General features: G+C 53.5%; 1 protein-coding gene across 3 annotated transcripts in view; it reads right to left on the reverse strand.

Moving 5' to 3' along the window:
- Positions 1-13428, reverse strand: part of ADGRG1 (adhesion G protein-coupled receptor G1) — a 64721-nt gene that overhangs the window by 36125 nt on the left and 15168 nt on the right. The window contains exon 1 of one of the 3 annotated variants that reach the window (XM_074314822.2): positions 3191-3322. The exons of 1 other annotated variant lie outside the window; for it this stretch is intronic. The gene's annotated coding sequence lies outside the window, so the exon portion shown is untranslated. Of the gene's footprint in view, positions 1-3190; positions 3323-13428 lie in introns of those variants that run through there. One more of the 3 variants, XM_019754445.3, reaches the window with a different exon arrangement.

The raw sequence follows: 13428 nt of genomic DNA on the forward strand, positions 1-13428 counted from the left end.
CAAGTTTAATGGAGATTCAAGCCCAGGCTTGGAGCACAAGAGGCTGATGCAGCTCCAATGATGGAATGAAAGGCCAGGCAAACAGGAGGGTAGAGACTGCCCAGGTGCGCTGAGCCTGTGTTCTGAGACCTTATATGGAGCTCCAAGGATAGACTCAACCCCATTGGCTCCCTTGGAGATGGGGCCCAGGCAGAGGCCCCACTCACATTTACCTGGATCAGGTTTCAAAAGCACTGGGGCTTGTGGTCAGGAAAAAGACACTCCCTGATGCCAGCTGTGTTCCTGGTCCACACCTCTCCCCAGCACAGACCTCTCCCTATCCCTCCCCCTGAACACTTCAGACCCAGATTGAGCACTGACCCTGTGCAAAGCAAATGACTTGCATTTTCTCCTACACCTTACCGAGGAAGCATTGCCCCATTTGCTGGAGGAGGAGACTGAGGCTCAGAGAGGGAGCAAGGCCAGCCCAAGGTCACACAGGATTTGAGCCAGGATCTGACTTCAAGGCTGATTGCTTCCCCAGTACCGCTTTCCTGATTCTAGTGGCATCTTGACCACTTGCCAACAAGCAGTGACCTTGGGCCCGGCCCAGACAGGCAGGCAGACAGACATCACCCCACCACGGTCACCCTGTTCCTGTCCTGCTGGGAAGGAGGCTCTACAGGATACAGGCCCTTAGAGAGAGTTCTGACTAGCTGGGCCTCCAAGTGCCACCCCTGCTGACCTCCCCAGGAGGCAGGCATGCCTGGGTGCCCAGCTGCCTGAAATAGAAGGTAGACAGGGCAGCCGCCCCCACTTCCTAGGCATGACGGAATGTCTGACCTCAGGCCAGCCCCCCACATGCATTTAGCACGGGGGTTGGGTCCAGCCAGAACAGGCCTGGAAGGTCATTGCGGCCACACTCCTACCTCCCAGGCTTCCGAAGGCCCGAGCCAGGGGCAAGGACGGGCCACCAAAGATGGGCCAGAAGCCTCTCCCCACTCCCATTCCCATGCTGGCCAACCTGGGCTTCTCCTGCTGTGAGAAGCAGGTGGAGGGCTGTGCAGCCAGAGGCCTGGGTTCCTCAGGTGAGACCCTGGCCCTCTGTGCATGTCAGGCCCCCTTTTGCAGCTCAGGGGATTGGAGCCATGTGGACTACGGGTGTTTTCCCACTCAGCCTCTGGAGCCAGAAGTGCACTTGGGGAGTGACAGCTGGCAGGACTGCTCTTCCCAAGGGGACACCTGGTGCCCTGCTCAGGCCTGGAGGAGACCCAGTGTTTGGGTGGCTCCAAACTGCCCCACCTGGACTCCTCTCAGCATCGCCCCAAAGCCCTTAAAATAGCTCAGCATGAGACCTGGCATCAAATTGTCCGGTTTCCAGCCGCCTGTGCCTCAGTATCCAAAGATATAAAGGGAGACAGCCAGGCTGAGGTGCTGCCACTACCTTTGGCTCCCTTTTAAATGCAAATCTTCCCAACGCAGGAAGCAGAAGAGGCTCTAAGTCCACAGCAGCCTCCCTTCCTGAACAACAGGGCCCAGACAGACCACCCCACCGGCTGCTGGTGTCGCCACAGTTGTGACCCTTCTGTCAGTGGCTCCCTCAGCCCTGGCCTGTGAGGTTTCGGGGGCAGCTGCTTAGATGCCAGGGTGTGTGGTTGAGCAGTGAAGCATTGTCACTCCCATGCCAAGGGAGGCACATGAGGCCCGGAGAGGTTTAGTGACTACCCACAGGCAGCATAGCGGTGTGCAGAGGTGGCAGGATTTGCTTCATCTTGAGGGTGACAATGTGCCATCCCACTTGATTGCCATGGAGTCCCCAGGGCCTAGGATCTTGACTTTGACCTCCCCATATGTGCCACTCCTACTCCCCCCACACACACCCACTGGTGCCCAGTAAAGAACCGTGTTAAGGTGTGGGCTGCAGGAGACCCCCCTTGGGATTCATAAAGAGGGTGCCTCAGTTTCCTCACCTCACAACTAGGGCTTCCACCCCTTCTCTTTTGGTAAATAAAGGGCTGGAGCTGGGAGTACTTTGTGTAACGCCCATAGAGCGCCCAGCCTCACCCTGGGAGACACCCCAATGCCGCCCAGGAGCGCTGCCTTCGGCATGTCTGTCCCAGCAGCCAGGGCGCCCCCGGGGTCTCCTGCTAAGTGCTGGGGCGCAGGTGGTTCAGGAGGCGTAATGGAGCAAGGCTGACAGTTACTCATTAGCAGGGAGGCTTAATTAACAGAGGAAACGTGGGGGGCACCCATTTTACTGCCCATATGCCCCCAGGGAGCCAGGTTGTGGGAGCAGAGCTGGTCGGGTGCCAGGTCCCCCAAACTCCAGCCACCCACCTCTGGCTGGCTGACATGTGGAGCCAGGAGACTGGCTTTCAGGCGTGGGAGCAGTGGGGGGAGGCTGGGGTTGGGGGTATAGCTGCTGCAGTCTCTGTTTTCAGACACTGCCCCTGCCCACCTCCCTAGTGGTAAATGCAGAATCAGCCCAGAGAAGGAAGGCCTTGCCCAGGTCCCACAGGGGACACTGGCCGGTCCAGGCCTTTTCCTCCATGATGGCTGCCCCGTCCTGGGGTGGCCTCATCACAGAGGCCTGGCCCAGAGAGAGCCAGTGGCCAGTCGGGAAGCAGTTTGACTTTCACCTCTTGCCACTCTCAGCCAAGGCAGGAAGGGCTGTGCTGCTGGGTGAGGGGGCCGGGGAAAGGCGGAAGAATCCTGTCCCTTCCACTCAGCTCAGCAGGGGAGGCTGCCTTCTTCCTCCTTGTCAAAAGTCAACAACCCAGGCCAACCTGCTCCCAAACCGGTTTACCACGGGCTCCCAGCAGGAAACAGGCGCTGGGCACGGGGGACAAAGCAGGCAGAGGCACTCATGCAGGCCTCCTGCCTCCCCATCCAAGCACCAGGGGGCACAGCCTCAGCCTGGCCCTCACCTGTCTGCAGTCTCCTCATCTGGGCACTAAGAGCACACCCCAAGCCCTGCCAGCTTCCCTCTGCCAAGATGATCACATGAGCATGCCCAGCCCACCCTCGGAGCAGCAAGGGGTAACCCCAGGAGATTCAGGGCCCCCAGATCGGCCTGGCGCCCTGAGCAGGTTAAGGGCCAGGCCTCTCACACGCCTTCAGGGCATTGAACTAGACCTGTGGGCCAGGTTGGGAAGTCACACCTTGCTGACCTTTCCCACCCCGTCTCCCACCCTGACCAGCAGTTTCTTACCTCCGTGTTCAGGCAGGCCCCTGGCTGGACTCTGCAGAAGCTGCCTCCTCCCTTTCCACCTCCTCCCCTTCCACCACCTCCCAGAGCTCACGGGCACCCAGTCTGAGCTTGTCTGGGCAGGTGTCTCCAGGTGAGGCTCCGCCTGCCCGTCTTGCCCCATTTCCGGCTGGCCCCACAGCCGTGGCTGCCGCCTCCCCCTCTCGTTCCTAGGTTTCCCTGCAGGAGCTGACCCAGCCCCTTGGGTGCTGAGTGCTCCCTACCCCTTGCCTCAGCCCTCCATGGTTTTTGGCACCTCTATCCAGGAACACATGGGCTATGGGCCCATGCAAGGCCCCTAGATGAGCCTGGGGGAGTCATTGAATGTCTCTGAGCCTCAGTAGCAGGGCAGTTAGCGGGGTGCTGTTTGATGGAGAAATATTTTCCTGTGAGTCCCCAAATGATGTAGATGATGTTGGATCTGCCGGCAGTTTCTGGGTGTGGGCCGGGATCGTGTCTCGTGAGACCGAAGAATGGAAACACGGACCCAGGAGAGGCAAAGAGTTTTAAAAAGAGGATAGTTTATTGAAAGCAAAGAGTCAGAGCTCTGGAGCGGGAGGGGGTCCCGAATGGGGATGGCCCGTGACTGAAGCAAAAGCTCTTACTTTTATACCTTCCCTTGCCTCTTTGGGGAAGGGGAGCTGTTTGAAGAAGGGAACTGTTTGAGGAAGGGAACTGGCGCCTTCTAATGAAATTCGTCTGCCAGGTTTGTTCTGCTTCCCCATCCTAAGGGAGTTAGCAAAGTAACCCGCTCTTCTCTATCAGATCTGTTCCGTTTGTCGGGCCAAAAGGAATTTTATGATTAACCTCAAGGCCTTGTTAAATTATATCCTGGAGGAAGAAGTGATTTCAAAACCTGGAGTTTTAGGATATGGCTGTCTTTTGTTTATTCCACCAGGGACCCTCCTGCCTACCTAGGGACATGCTAGCTAACCTGTATCACTGCCCCCCAAATGTAGTTACCAATTCTGCGGGTTCTTTCCCGCCTCCTCCCTGAGCTCAGACCCCACCTGAAGCTGGGCCCAGTCTCACCTGACTACAATAGAAGCAAGTCCACAGCCCACAGCTGGCTGGAGGCAGGAGGCGTGGAGTGCAGGGAAGTGGGGAATAAAGGGTAAATGGTCCCTGCTTTCAGAACATCCAGCATCCTGTGGGAGGCAAAGCAGGAACTGAGACTGGACAAAGCATCGCGGCAGGGACAAGAGCGTCTTCAGTGCAGGGATTGGGGGCAGTTGCTTCAGGTATCCCAGAGGGTTCTAAGGGGAGTGGGCCAGGCAGGCTCTGCCCCACCGATAGGCCTCCACGGAGGCGCTGGGCATACCCCTCTCAGCCTCGTCCTGGACCACTCGCTCCCCAGCCCTGCCTGGCCAGCCCCTGCTCAGGCCTCATCTCAGACCAACAGTTCTCCAGGGGCAGCTTTTCTGAGTTCTCAACACCTGGGTACCCACTCCCCCAGGTGGCTTCTGATTCCCACCCCCAATCCCAGCATCCCCAACACTGAGAACTGAGGCACCATTTCTTCCCAGAAGCTGCTGATTCATTTGACAAAGCCTGTATCAGTGCCGGCCCCCAGCAATGCACTGAGTGTCCATGTGCCCTGGGAGCCTTCCCTCACCTGCACCCATCCCATGTGTCTCCGGAAGCCCCCCAGGTTCTCCTCACCTGGGGCCCATCTCCCAGTGTCAGCATTATTTCTTCCTTGTATGTGGGTCCTGCTGAGGGCCCAGTACAGAAAAATTCTGGGTAACTGGTGGGTGAAGGAGGAAATGTGGGAAGTAAGAATGGAGATGGATGGATGGATGGATGGTAAGATGGACAAGTGGATGAAATCAGCCGTACATTTAGCAAGTGTTTATTGAGGGCAAACTGTGTGCCAGGCACTGTTCTAGGCAGTATGAGCAAAACACAAACATCTCTGCCCCCTTAGAGCTGGGGGAGACAGCTTATTAATAATGCTTATTATAAATAATAAATTAATATCAATAATATATTAATAAGCAAATGAATATGAAATATATCCAGTAGTAAGAGCTATAGAGCAAAATAAAGCAAAGGGAGGGAAAGAGTGATGGAGGATTGAGGGTGGTTTAGATTCTCTCTGAAACGTGACACTTGAGCACAGACTAAATGTGTCAAGGGAGGTAGACTTGCAATGTCCAGAGTGAGAGCATTCCAGGTGGCAGGAATGGCACATGCAAAGGCCCTGTGGTGGATGGATGCTTGGCATGTTTTAGGAACCAGGAGGAGGTAGGCACAGGTGAAAGAAGGAGTCAAGGTAGAGATGAGACCAAGGAGGTGAAGGAAGGATGGACGGACAGATGGAAGCAAAAGTGGATCCAGGTCTGGTGCAGTGTTGGAAAGCTCTGATCCTGAGGAAGGGGTCTAGCTGTTGGCCGCAGCTCAGACCCATTCCTGGAGACCAGCCCAGACCCACTGGGGTCCCTGGTCCCCACATCATCCCCTCACCCCTCTTCCTCCTGGCAAATTTCCAAATGCTGATACCCTCTCTGCCCTGCCTATGGGCATGCGTGTCTGCTTTGCTCAGCAGGAAGCTGTGTGCCCCACACCCACAGGATGAGCATAGATGAGGAGGCCACCAGGAGAGAGTCTCTGAGAGCAAAGGGGCCTGCAGGAAGATAGCCTACCTCCCAAAGCCCGGGAGTTTCCCCAGGGCCCTGAGAGCTGCGCTCATGGCCCCAGAGATGCCACCTACGCTGATAAGGACCCTAGGGGAGTCCCAGTGACCCATCAGTGACTCTCCCACTCCTGACACCCATACTCCATCCTCCGCCCCACCCCACCCCACTCTACTCTCAGAGCCTCTGGCATGTGACGCAATCACCAAGCCCTGCCAAGTGAGTAGCAGACGCTGGGGCTGGAACCCTGGGCTCGAGCCCTCATTCACTGGGTGCACTTGGGAAGGTTGCTTAACCTCTCTGTGCCTCAGGTCATCTATTAAATTGAAAAACACATGCCTTTGCCGTGTTTGCCTTTCAGAGGCAAAGGGAGGAACAGGGATGGGGTGAAGTGCCCCATGTGGCAGGAAAGTGCCCTGCCAGAGCAGGTATCTGAGGAGCGTTTTTTGGAGCTGTCTCTAGGTCCCTCCATCCAGAAGCGGTGGATTATCCCACGGACTCTTTAATACACCCTACAAGACAGGAGCCACTTTTTAATGCAGGTTTTACAGATAAAGGTGGGGGTGGAAGGGGTGGGGAGTGTTAAGTAACACATCTGAAGTCATACCGAAGCAGTCTGATCCAGGACTCAGGGCCCTTTATCTCACCATGGGTAAGCCCAGCCTTCCTCTGCTCACCCACCCCCACTCAGTGGGGCAACTCAGGAAATGCAGACACCTACCTTGTCTGGGTGGAGGGAAGTGTGGAGGGGTACCAGGGCCCCCAGCTGTGATATCTCAAACTCTAGCAGGACCTCAGGCTGAGTCTCCATGCTCCCTTTGAAAACTTGTGCTACCCACAAAGTCAGTAAGTGAGCTCCCTATTTCTAGGGGAAACCAAGGAGGTGCTCATCTGGGACGTTGCAGAGAAGACATCTGCCATATCCATGGGAAGGACTAAATGGTCTCTAAAATCATTTTCTATTCTCAGGTTAGTTCACATGGGCCTTTTTTTTTTTTTTTACTAATTCATGTTATTGATTCACTAAACTGGTATTTGTAGAATAACTACTAGGTGCCAGGACCTTATGTTTTAGAAAATAAACTGCAGGCAGGGCAGGCAGCAGAGCTATGGGTAGGGATCCCAGCGCTACTTGCCAGTTTACCTCCCTTAGCCTCGGTTTGCTTATCTGCAAAATGAGGGCGATGGTGTATCTACCAATGACATTGCTGTGAGGTTAAATAAGAAAATGCTAAAGTGCTTCCAACGGTGGCTGGCACACGGTAAGGACTCAGTAAATGTTTGCCATACGAAATACAGAGGGGCATTTAAATCACAGACTTTTTAAAGCTCCTCTGGTCTTCAGCATTACCTTTGCCTCTCTGTTGAATGGAGTTGGCCTCTGTTCCTTCCATTACAACAACAGGAAAACTTTCCTCCACTTTGGCCACATCTGGAAGAAGGTGATCTCCATGGCCAGATGTGGGTGTACATGCCCACAGCTCCGGAGCCAGCCCTAAAATCAGCCCCACCATCCTCGCTGTGCGGGACGGGCTTCCCCTCTGCAGAAAAGAACAGCATTACTCTGCTTCCCACGTGAGTTCACTCTCCACCATCTGCTTCCTCAGTCACATCACCTTCTAGGTTCTCTCTATACCTGGTCATCCATCTGCACCCTGTCTGGGGGTCAGGAGACCTGGCTCCAGTCCTGGGTCTGCCACTCACTGGCCGTATGGTACTGAGTGGGTCAGTTTCCATCTGTGAAATGGGGATAAGAGGGCCCATCCTGCCGTGTTTTCAAATGAACCACCTGAGAGTAGGGTCAGGCAACTACTCTGAAACACACTGTGCCAACCAAAGGACTCATTTCACCATCCCAGCAACCCACAGGCTTGTCTGTTCCCATTTTACAGATAAGGAGGGCAACCCAGAGAGTCAGAGCGACTCGCCCAAGCCCACATGAGTCAGTGGCATCAGGCCACATCCTTGGCATGCCGTGACACTGCGGGAGCTGGCCTGTGCAGTCTCGGGGGCCTCTCCAGATGGGCTCTGTGTCAAGTTGACTGAGTTTTACCAGGGTTAAGACTGGGGCAACTGAGTCACCTCATTTTCAGCAGATTGTCCCTTCCCATTTCTCCCCGAGGCAGCACTCACTATTTAGCAACCAAACACAGGAACAGGAAATCGGTGCAAACCAATTGTCAAGACCACGGGGACAGGAGGCTGGGGGCCTAGAACAGGAGAGACACAGAAAGCATTGTTCATGACACGGCCTGACGCGCCCACGGGTCTCTTACTGGGACCACATGTGCCTCCTCCCTCCTGATCTCCCTACCCCCATCTCTGCCTAGAGAAATTCTACCCACCCCCTTTTAGCCCAGCTCGAATGCCCCCTCTTCCAAGAAACCTTCTTGGAGTTATCACATCCTTCCCTGTAGGAAATCAGCCTCTGAACCTCAAAAGTCCTGCAGCACTTTACCTACAAGGATACTAACATCCAAGTCTGTTGAGCACCTCCTTGTGTAATAATAGGCCCTTTCCTTAACCTCTGCATGGACTGATTCATTTAATTCCCAAAACAATGCTATGATTACAAACAAGGAGGCTGAGGCCCAAAGAGATTTCGTAACCTACCCCACAGTGCATGGCCGATAAGTACCAGAGCCAGGATTTGAACACACATCTCTTTTGGACCAGGATTTATCTCTTTGTCATGTAGGTTCATAGTAAACGTATTTCATTGATTCATTCAACGCACACTTTCCCAGTGCCAGGCCTCACGCTGGGGCACAGCATATCAGACAGAAGGAACAGCATGTACAAAGGTTCAGAGAGGGGATCGAGCTCCGAGTGTTGGAGAAACAGGCAGGTCCTCAAATGGACCAAGGGGACAAGAGAGAAGGTTGACGAGCAGGGCTATGAAGACAGGAATTGAGGACAATCTTAGTTCCAGAACAGTGGGAAGCCATGAGCAGGTTTAAGCAGGGGATGAGGGGATTAATTTACATTTCAAGGAGAGCAGCTGACCATGTCAAGGCTATTGGCCAAGGCTGGGTCAAGCTGCCTCTCCTGGATCCCAGGGCATTAACACCACAGAATCCTCAGCTGTTAACACCCCGGAATCTTCATAGACAGAGGTACCGGGGCACCAAGCAGGAGCCCTGTCGAAGCCTCCCAGGGCAGAGAGTGGGCCTGCCTCCTACCCCCTCCAGCGGGGAAACACTGACCAGTCCTCCTACGGTAGCTGGTTCCTACAGAGCTGGGAGGCAGGCATCTGTGTCAGGCGATCTCTCTGTCCATCCACCTGTCAGCCCTCTGCAGCCTAGAGCCCCTCCTCGGGCCTGCACAGGCCAGAGCTGGCCTCCCCTGCCCTTCACCAGTGGTGAGCAGCTAAATGATAAAACGCTAAATGATAAAAACGGGCTCTCTGAGTATTGCGCAGACATGAATATTCATTGATACTTTCATTTACATTGATAAGCAAGATGAAAGTGAAAGGACGAAGACATGTTGGAACTTTGCTCATCAATGACGTGAGCGATCTTTTGCTGAATCGGATAACACGATAATAGCTTTTGAATACATTGCTGAATGGGACAATAGCTTTCAGTTTTTTGTACTAGTCATGATATCACAACCACAGACATGACACACTGGATTGAATGTGCCTTCTTAACATTTTCTCTACCACTTTCTTATGTACTATCTCTAGACAATCAACAAAACAGTGAAAATCAAGGCCTGATTTGTAGCATTTGCAGATTTCCATGGTGTAAATACTCCCACTATGGCCAATTTCAAGATACAAGCATTGAATGTGGAATTGAGAAAATGTATACCCTTCTATAGTATTTCTGCTATATCAGTACAATAAATGCTAATAACCTCAAGAATACAGATGATTTCTGTGTTAGGAATGCTGTAACCAAGTATCGCAGACGAGGTGGCTTAAACAACAGAAATGTATTGTCCACAGTTCTGGAGGCTGGAAGTCCAAGATCAAGGTCTCAGTAGGATTGGCCCCTTCTGAGGGTTGTGAGAGAGAATCTGTTCCATGCCCTCCCCCATCTTTGGTGTTTCTTGCCTTATAGAAGCATCACCCTGATCTCTACTTTTCTCTTTATGTGACATTCTCCTTCTGTGTGTTTATGTTCAAACTTCCCTCTTTTATAAGGACACCAGTCCTGTTGGATTAGGGTCCACCCTAATGACCTCATTTTAACTTGATTACCGTTGTAAAGACCCCATCTCCAAATAAAGTCAGATTTAGGGGTACTGGGGATGAGGCCTCCAACATATGAATTAGGCGTGGAGGCACAATTCAAACCATAACAATAGATAATAGCAAAGCGTGGTAATTAGAAAGTGATGTATTTTGAGTATTTATTACCATTTTTAATATCATTTAACTTTAAGCTTACGTGATTTTACTCTTCAAGCACAATGCAACCCAGTGGCTGTGTTTAACAGTCAATAAGCAGCCCTCGTGAGTCAGTGCAGTAGGTTCCAACACACAAGGGCCCTCACCCCCTCAGCCCTGTCCCAAGTCCCAGGCTGAACTCCTTGCCAGCTGAGATGAGGGACAGGTCAGGAAATCCGGCTTTAAGTCCTATACATCCTCTCTGTGAAACCCTAAAATTTGGTCTCCTCCTACCTGGCTCTTGAGAAAAGGATGCTCCATTGCCAAGCTGTGGTCACAGGCCCGCCCAGCCTGCCCAGCTGGAAACAGCCCAAGAGCCCAGCACCGGGACACGACTCAGGAAGCACAGCCCAGTTCTGCCCGCCTAGGCTGACCAACCATGCCTATTTGCCTAGGACTGTCCCTGCTTAAGCACTGAAAGTTCTGGGTCCCAGGAGGTGCCTCAGTCCCTGGCAAATTGGGACAGCTGGCCACCTGTACCTCATGGTCATACAGCCATAATTTAAAAAATATGCCTATAAATATTAAATTCAATGAAAATAAGCAGGGAACAAAGGTGATGTCTCCACATGTCACCGGGGTCTGTTTCTCTCTCTGCTCTGAGGCAGGGCTGGTATTCAGGGGCTCCTCAGAAATGCCCTGTATAGCATGAACAATGTCTGTGGGTCATCAGACTGACAGGGATGTGGGGACAGGAGAGGCACCCCTGAGGAGTGAGTCAGCCTGGGACCCTGAAGTCGGTTCATGTCCTGCTCTATCACCTACTAGCTGTGTGACCTTGAGGAAGTGACCTGACAACTCTGTGCCTTGGTTTCCCCATCTGTGCCTCGGTTTCCCCATCTGTAACCCATTCCTACCTTGTTGGGGGGTTGTGCACATTCAGTGCAATCAACCCCAGAAATCACGGCGCCTGGCTTTGTGTAGCAAGCACTTAAGCAATGCTGTTAGAAAGCAAAGCCAGCTGGTAGGATTGTGGGTTGTTTCTTTCCATTTTAGAATTGTTATAATTATTTTCATTATGACTGTCTAATGTCATTTGTGCAATGAAAAGAAAACAAAAGTCATAAGTATCTATGTGCATGCAGCCAAATGTTGAACTATGGTGGGGGGGGGGGGCAATGAGAGGCTGCTCCCGGACGCTGTGGCTGACCCCAAAGCATGCCATTCATGGACGTGTATATTTAGAACAGCTGACAGGAGATGGAACAGGCGTGTCTCTGAGGTTATGCCAACTCATGTCATAACTAAAACCTGAGCAGGAGCTCTAGCTGAGGAAATAGGAGGCGGGTGGGCACAGCTCCTGAGTGAGAGACGGTGTCTGTGTTTCCAGAGCAGCCCAGCACAGGCCTGGCTCAGGCCCAGCTCTATAGCTGACACAGATTCCATTCCCCTCAGCACTCACCCTCCCTTGCCGCAGCCCCAAGGGAGGAAAGTCAGCCCCTCACAGGGAAGAGACAGTCACGCCCTCCCAATCTACTTTGCCACTGGTCTCTGAGCTTCTGTCCCAATAATAAGTATGTTTTGTGCAGGGTGGGTCTAGGGAGGTGCCTAGAGTACAAATTTAAGAAGGTGCTCACCGTCTGGGAACAACAACCCTGCACCTCACTTTAATCCTCCTGTGACTCTATGCGGCAGGCTCTGTTATTATCCCATCTCACAGTCAAAACAACAAAACGCAAGGCTCAGAGAACAGATATAACCTGCCCTGGAAAGTGGCAGAGCCAAGAACCCAGGCCCAGTAGGCTCCAGTGCCTACTGGCTTATCACTGGGGCACCCTCTCCCCCGGTCACATGAGCACCTGGCTGACCCTCAGGTGACCAGCGTGGCACAAAGCTCACTGAAGCTGTTTGCAGGCTGCAGCTGGGGTCCCAACTCTAGTCCAAGCTCACTGGGTGACCTTGGGCAAGTCCCTTCATTTCTCTGTGCCTCAGTTTCCTTATCTGCAGAAGTTGATAGCTATACTAGCGCACGAGTTACAAACTGCAGTGTCCACCGGGTCCAGGCAGGCCAAGCCAGTGAGAGCAGGAGGGAAGTGAGGGTGGGTGGTAGGCAATAGGGAGTGGGGGGTCCTGGGGTGAACTGGGAAGTATGGGTCATCTTGGAGACCATTGCACACCGCCAGCCAACTGTCACTTGAGGGGATTTGGGCCCAGTATGGCTTGACCTTCAGTTTTTCAACAGAACCTCAGGTTTTTAGCTGGGCTTATAGTCCCCCAGAATAAAGACATCATTCCCTGATTTCCTTTGCAGCTAAGTCTAGCCACGTGACCAAGTGCACCCATCTGCCCAATGGGAAATCATGAGAAGACTAACATGTATACAGGCCAGGCCCAGTTCCAAACACTTGACTGCAATAACCCCTTAATCCTCACAACAGCTCCCCCACCCCCCCACCTCTCACATGTAGATACTATTATTATCCACTTTTCCAGATGAGGAAACTGAGGCAGGCACCCAAGTTCACACAACCAGAGAGGAACAAAGCCAGGGCTCCCCACAGGCCAGGGCAATTGCTGTCTCTGGGGGTCCTAGAGGATTTGGGCAGCCTCATGGATGGGGTTGGAGACAAGGGCACCCAGCACAGAACCTGGCCTGCTGAGGAGCCCTGTCCCCACCAAGGGGACAGGAAAGCTCGGTGGACAAGAGCGCAGACTCCGGAGCCCCAGAGACAAGAGGTCGCTCACAGGGAAGCCTCCTGCACCTCAGTGCGCTCACCTCTCAGTGGGCTCAGTGAACACCTGCCTCACAGGAAGAAAGGCTCATGCAAAGCGCTGAGCCCAGGCCCGGCAGGGTGTGAGGGCAGGAAAAGGCCTGGCTTGTTCTAGTCCAGGCCAAGCCGCCAGGGAATAGGGAGAGTTTAGGGCTTAAAGGAGCCTAGGAGGTGCCTCAGCCCACCTGTGCCAGGGCGGGCTGGTACTGAGCGGGGTCAGAAAATGTGTCCCAAGCTCCTCCCCACAACAATGTCCCCTCTCCCCAGCAGCCCAGGCCTGACCCCACAATCTGCAGGGCTCCCAGAGGGTCTCAGGAACTCCTGATGGGGTGCCAGAACCAGATAGGCAGAGGGTAAGCCTGGGGAGGCTGAGCCCAGCCAGGACCCTGTTCCACCCTGTTTGAGAGACCGCTTTGTGCCAGCTCTGCCCTGCCCCCCACTTGCCATCTGCCTGCT

This window comes from Rhinolophus sinicus, chromosome 8 (genome assembly GCF_057876585.1).
Source record: "Rhinolophus sinicus isolate RSI-liver-muscle chromosome 8, RSI-T2T, whole genome shotgun sequence".
NCBI classification, from domain to species: domain Eukaryota; kingdom Metazoa; phylum Chordata; class Mammalia; order Chiroptera; family Rhinolophidae; genus Rhinolophus; species Rhinolophus sinicus.